The sequence below is a fragment of the Mirounga angustirostris genome, unplaced genomic scaffold (assembly GCF_029215605.1).
Source record: "Mirounga angustirostris isolate CCGP_5_RB_7025 unplaced genomic scaffold, mMirAng1.0.hap1 SCAF_1, whole genome shotgun sequence".
Taxonomy (NCBI): domain Eukaryota; kingdom Metazoa; phylum Chordata; class Mammalia; order Carnivora; family Phocidae; genus Mirounga; species Mirounga angustirostris.
The window spans coordinates 159663764-159670830 of NW_026991709.1; positions in this window are offsets into that span (position 1 = coordinate 159663764).

Below are 7067 nucleotides of genomic sequence, written 5' to 3' on the forward strand. Positions count from 1 at the left end.
TCCCTCCGTCTGTGCCGGGTGATTGCCGGAGGGAGTCGACGCTTTGACTCGGAAAGATTCCATCAGCAGGGAGGACCCTGGTCCTCTTCTAACCTGGCCCCTCATTGTGCAGATGCTGGCAGGTCGCTCACTGACTCACTGGGAGGCTCCCCTGCCCCCGTGGCCCCATGGCCCCGTCAAGGGCCCGCGGCTCCCAGGTCACCTGGGATTGGGTTTGGCTTGCTTTTAAGTACCCAAAGACGTGTATTGCAGCGTTGCTAATGGCAAAGCAAGAAGCTGGAAACAAAAGGAATAGTTACTGGGGCCTGCACACCACAGGGTATTATACGGACATTATGTTAAATGAAATAAAACTGCATGAATTGTGTTGGAGGAATATCCGTTGTGTTGTTGAGCGACAAGAGTGAAATGCACGAGAGAGTAAAGTAATATCCCATTTTGGTAAAACAAACTGTGATGATAACAACAAACTATCCTTGCTCAGGATGACTTGCGAATGTGGGCCTCCTTATTTCTTATCGTGAGCCCCTCTCAGGCCAGCCTCTGTCCTCTCCTGTGGCCGGGAGGCTGGGATCTCTCCTGCAGGCTCAGAGGGTGCTTGTGTTCTCGCCCTCCGCTCGGCCCAGCTCTGCTCTCTGGAAAGGAGCTGCGCATTCACTTTCCGGTGAAGCCCAGGGAGGCTACCCGGTGTGCCCAAAGGGCCAGCCTCCGCAACCTTCTGATCCCTGGCCCAGAGCAGGGTGGGGAGGGAAGGTATCATTTGGTCCCCTGGAGTCATGCCTGCTGTGAAGACAGCTTGCTCCAGTTGGGGTCACCTGGCAGGTACTTGGTGAACATTCTCATCGGAACCTGGATCCCAGACCAGGAACCTCAGCCTCCATGGACCTTCCCTTCTCCCACTTGTGGACGCCTGGCCTTGTCCCATCTTCATCTACCTTCATGCCTTTACGGCAGGTGGGGAAGGAGTCCCGGTGAGTGGCGGTCCCCCAGCCCCCAGGCTGTTTCCTGACCTGATCTGACCTAGTTGGGCACACACTCTTCCTTTTGGACCTCTGAGATATCCCTCTTATTTTTAGCATGTACAACTTAAAAAAAAAACCCAAACAAACAAAAAACAGCACACATGAGAACTCATTTTTGTTGTGGAAAAATGGAATGTTCAGATGAGCAGGAAGAAGACAATAAAATTTTCCCTCAATTCCAATATCAAGCAAGACTGCCTTTTATTTTTTTCCCGTGTGTATTTTTTTTCTTACCCCAAATCAGGTCACTTGGGGCCCACGCTCTTCTGGAACCTCCTTTTTCCACCTGTGAATACACCCACATATACCACCCATGTTTGCCATGGTTCCATTGTATGGATGTGGCAGCTTTTTTTTTTTTTTTAAGATTTTATTTATTTATTTTGACAGAGAGAGACACAGCGAGAGAGGGAACACAAGCAAGGGGAGTGGGAGAGGGAGAAGCAGGCTTCCTGCAGAGCAGGGAGCCCGATGCGGGGCTCGATCCCAGGACCCTGGGACCATGACCTGAGCCGAAGGCAGACGCTTAACGACTGAGCCACCCAGGCGCCCCATGGCAGCTTTTATTTAAGGAATCTCTGGCCATAAAGAGCATGCCTTGCTCTCCTTATCTCAGTCAGACAGGCCTTTGTGGGGACGGAGGGTGGGAGAGGGACAGCTCTTTGGGCTTCCTGAGGTGGGGAGGCTCCTCCTTCCAGGGCTGCCCAAGTTGGCTGACCCAGTATCCTACACCATTGTCCCTGTGGAGAAACTGAGACAGTCTCCTCTCCTGCCCCTTCAGGCTACTTACTAGGTCACCTCCCACTCCCTATATGTGGAGGCCCACTCTGTCTGGGCCCCCTCCTTCCTCTCAGTCTGTAAACATGCTTATGACCTCCTTTATTCTGGAAAAATCTTGTGTGTGTGCACGCGTGTGTGCATGTTCTGAACACCACAGCATGCTCCCTGCCCACTCCCCTCAGCCCCTTCAGTTCACAACTAACCCAGATACAGTGGATACTTCCTGCGGGCAACAAGTCCTATCTCAGTCATGTATGTTCTCTCTTGGCCTCCAGTCCAGCTGCACCCGCTTGCCCACCCATCTCCAATGCCAGCCCAGACCTGGGCATCCTGTCCTTCCTGGACATCCCCTCTGAGTGTCCTACAGGAGGCTCATACCCACCATGACCTAAACCTGGGTGTCTTTCCCCCAAAAGCCAGCCCTCCTCAGTGTTCTCCACCTTAGGGAGGGCCAGCTGCATCCACCCAATCACCCAGCTGGAAACCTGGGGCACCATTAGGGATGGCCATATCCCCCACTGCCATATCCCATCAGCTGCCAAGTTGGCCAACTGCCTTCTGCATATCTGTGGACTTCTCCCCTTTTGGGTGGTTCTCTGCTCATTCTATGTCCCCTCCTCTGGCCCTGTCTTCCACTTCTCTCAAGCAACCCTCACCCCAACTTCTCCTCTGACATCCTCCTCCACATCGAGAATGGGAGCCCAGCTCTCCCCCAGGACCCTGTCCTCTTGCCTCTTCTTGCTGCTCCCTGTGATTTCTCTTCCTCACGCAAACCTCAGCTCTTTTGATATGCATGTTGTCTGCCAGGCCGCCTGCTCCCGCCTGCTGCTCCCCATCCTGGTCACTCCTCTTGTGGGTGACCCCCGGGCACAAGGCTTTCTGTCCACCATGAACATTGTCCTCCCTCTCTGTAATTCCGCATTCATGTGGATGACCCTTGGTCACCCTGGCCTCACAGTCCGTTGGCCTCTCCCGAACTGTGCTCCTGCCCTGGGGTCCCCCCCAGCCACTCACCCTCACAGTCTTACCCCAGACTGACCATCATCAGCAACTGCTCCTCCTTGAAGCCTTGATGCAAGCACCCCGCCTCTTGACTACACCTCCGCATTCCAGCACAAGTCCTTGAGCATGCCCACTCTGGTCCTTCTCCAACCTCACTGAGGTCTCTGGGCCAGTGGCCTTATCACTGTACTTTTATACTTTCAGCATCATGGCCTCACAAGCTGATTCAGGGATGACCACTGTCCTTCGGTGTCCACTCTTCCCTTCTTCCACACAAACAGAATTTTAGCTGGACATGTGGCCCTCAAACTAAAGACTACATTTCCCAGCCCCCTTTGGCTTCAGATGTAGTCATGTGACCAAGTGCAGGCCAATAGGAAAAGAGGAAGAAGTGATCAGTCCTGCTTCCCGCTGGCTGCAGGGGGCTGGGAAAGCCATCTTGGTTCTTGGGCTGTAGCCCCGACTTGAGGATGGCAGAGCAAAAAGAAGGAGCCTGGGTCCTTGATGGTTCTGGAACTGCCATCTAGCTCAGGCATGGCTACCTGGACTTCTTCCAGAGAGAGAGAAAAAGAGAGAGAGAGAGAATTTTATCTTGTTGAACCTTGTCTTTTCAGGTTTCTGTTACAGCAGCCCATGTGCCTCTGAGGGCAAACCCGCCGATCTGCCTGTGGTGTAGGTGTGTCCCTACATTCGGCCTTCCCACCTGCTGCGGCACAAAAACGTCCTGCTGCTACGTGTGGGCGCGATTCCCGGGAACGCCTCCCAAGATCCTGCACCCCGATCCCCGGAAGTGGTGAATGTGATGAGACCCCACTGCTGTGGTTGTGCCGTGTGTTGCGGCACAGCTGACTTCTAAAAAGGGCGGTTTTCCAGGAGGACCTGATCTAAACGTGTGAGCCCTTAAGTGCAGAGAACGTTCTGTGGCTGCGGGCAGAAGAGGAAGTGGGAGAGACGCAGCAGAAAGGGAAGTCGGAGAGATCTGGAGCGTGCGAATGGAACCTCTGTAGAAACGGAAAGGTGGATGGAAACGAAGACGGACCCACTAAGGCTTCAGGAAGGCTTGACTTCAAACTGAAAAAATGTTTCTCTTCCGCATTCTTGAGCCTCCCCCTCCCCTTCACTTGTTTTTCTGTAGAATCCTCTGGCCCAGGAACTTGGTATGGATACTTAGTAAGGAGACTCGGGTGGCCCGTGCCAGTGCCAGGTGTCAGAGCACGTTGGAGACGTGACAAACGTGGCGGGCCGAACGTACCCGATTCCTATCAAAACCTCCCAGATCCTGTACTTTCCTATAAAACCCCTCAGCCTTTTACCCCTGGCGGGTCTGCAGTTTGGAAGGCTTTAGCCGGCTGCAGGCTCCTTTGCCTGGCAAAGTAATAAAACCGTCCTTCCTCTTGATGCGAACTCTGTCTTCGTGTCATATTTCGGCTCCAGAGCACAGAGGTCGGTATTCGACAACAGGAAGGACTTGATGCGTGATTGCTGCTTTGAAGACAAAGCAGGAGCGGGATGCTGCGGACGGCTGCAGTGAGCCAGCAAGTGCATTCTTCCCCGGAGCCTCTGGGAAGGAACACGGCCCTGCGTGCACCATGATTTCAGCCTCTTGAGACCTTAAGCAGAGAACCCAGATCCACATTGTGCCCACACTTCTGCCCCTTGAAAAGTGTGAGATAAGGAATGAGCGTTGCTGTAAGCCTCTAAGTTGGCGATAATTTCTTACAGCAGCAAGAGAAAACCAATATGAAGGGCAAACCCGGCTCTGGTGCTCCGCATTCTATCTATCCGCTGTGCGAAAACGAATGAAAGGAACTCTTGTTTAGAACGGAGCGGGGAGGCCGGCAGGGGGAGCTCTCGTGCCCTACCACTCGTGGTCCATTGCAGACCCGATAGGAAGAGAGGGACCTTGCACTTGGATGCTACTTTACTATCCCAGCAGGTGGAAGGAAGGTTTCTTCCCCCTCCTCTCCCCGCCCTGCAACAGGCCAGCCAATGAGAGACCACCACAACTCAGCCAATGAAAAACCGCCACACTTTGACCTCCCAGTTTATTCCAATGGGCTTTTTGTTTCTAACAGCCCCTCCCGGCTCCCCCTCTGCTTCCTCTATAAAAGAGCCCTCTTCTCCTTTATTCTGTGGACTGGGTTATGGTTTTCCAGTACTTTGCTTGTCTCGGCTCGTAATTCTCTGCTATTCCCGAATAAACCCATTTTTGCTGGCAAGGTAACCGGTGGTTTTATTTTTAAGGTTAGCATCTTTTGCTTTCTCAAGGACATTGCTCCCACAGCTACCCACTCTCTTGCATCATCAAATTTATCCTTTACTAGATCAATCCCATTAGATTACAAATGGCCTAAAGTAGTGTCCTTTTAAAAAACCCTCCTTAATTCCACATTTTGCTCCAGTTACCACTACTTTTCCTGCCTCTCTCCACCACAAAACTCCTCCAAAGATTTGTCTCTACCTGCTATCCAACCGCAATTCCTGTTGTCTCAGCCCCAAAATATATTCAGAACTGACCCCCTGTACTGCGACTGTCCTGGTCTTCTCTTAACTCCCTTGGCTTCCCATTGCAACCAGAATGAACTCCACCTCCTCCCTGTTTCATGAGGCCCCACTATGGCTTGACCCCCACCTAGTTCTTGACCTTGCAAAGCACTCTCCTCTTTGCTTGCTAATCTACAGCCACGCTGACCTTCTTTCTATTCCTCAATCACTCCAGTATCTTCCTGCCTCAGGGCCTTTGCACTTGCTGGTCCCTCTGCCCAGGGCACCCTTCCCCCAAACTCTGCCATGGCTTCCTCCTGACCATCATTCATGTCTCAGGTCAAGTGTCCTCCTTCTCAAAGGCCCTCCCCTCCAACTAAGGCAATTCTCCATTATTCTGCACCATAGTATTCCATTTAATTCCTTCTATAGCACTTAACAGGACCTAAGATCTTGTTTGTAAATTTTTATGCCTTTTAAAAATATATTTTTTTAAAGTTTTTATTTAATCTCTACACCCAACGTGGGGCTCTAAGTCACAATCCTGACACCCCAAGATCAAGAGTCTCATGCTCCCCCTGACTGAGCCAGCCAGTCGCCCCTAAATTTCTATGCATTTCTTAAATGTTTGTGCCCACTGAAAGCGAACTTCAAGAGGACCGAGTCTCTGTTAACTGCTGTTTATAACTACACCTCTGCCTAGCACATAGTCCGAGCATAATACACATTTGTCAGTTTTGCTGACCGTCTCTCCTCTGGTTCCAGCCAGTCCGTAGCTCTCCAGGACGTTTGTCTCCTGGATGCCGGTCTCTGCTTCCGGCTGCAAAGGTTTGACCTTGACACGTGCCTGCTCAACATCTTTTCATGGCCCCTCCATGTCTTCGAGATGAAATCCAACTCCTTGGCAGAGTTCTCCTTGGCCATCCACTCCAGGCTCCCCTGTCATCTCTTCCTGACCTGAAGCTTCATGGTAGGTCATCTTTGTCGCTACTCACCACCCACATGCTGGTGTCCCTCTCTGTACCTTTCTCTTTCTGGAATCCCTCCCCCCCCCCCCAGTTTTGCCTGTCACACTCCCTTCCTTTAAGATTCACCCAGGGCATGACCTCTTCCCGGAAGCCCTCCCTGACCTGCTCCCCCAGCTGAGTTAGTGGCCTGCCGTTTGCCTGTCTGCCCACGAGCCCAGCTGCTCCTCAGGCACCTGGGCACCGAGGCATAATGGATGAGGTTCACAGAGTGAGGAATGACTGAAGATCGGTTGAGTCTCTTAGGTGCTTTCAGGTGGTACATATGCCTCTGACATACATACTGAGACACACGAGGGACAGAGTCACCCCTTTCCCATTCCCTGACCTGAAGGAGAGAGCCTGGGTCTGGTCATTGTATTATAAAGGAAGCTGCTTAGAAACCTTTTACGTGGGGAGCCCAGGATCCTTCATTATCCCCCTGAAACAATTTTTTCCTTCCCATGGGAAGCAGAGGACAGTAAGAAGTGGAAACTATTACCTAGCATTTTTAGCCTGTGTACAACCAGGGGTAATTGGGCACCCCTGCCCCAGCTGCTGGGGCTGCTTTGACCAGAAACTCTGTGGGCTGGTTCTCTGCGGATACACATCTCTATCCGTAAAGCTGTTTGGGCCCAGGCTATGGAGCAGCATGCCTGGCTCCGAACCCAGTTTTGTTAACTTACTAACTCCATGATCTTGAGGAATAGTCTCCGCTTCTCTCTGCCTCAGTTTCCTCATCTGTAAAATGGAGGAATAAAAGAACCTGCCTCCC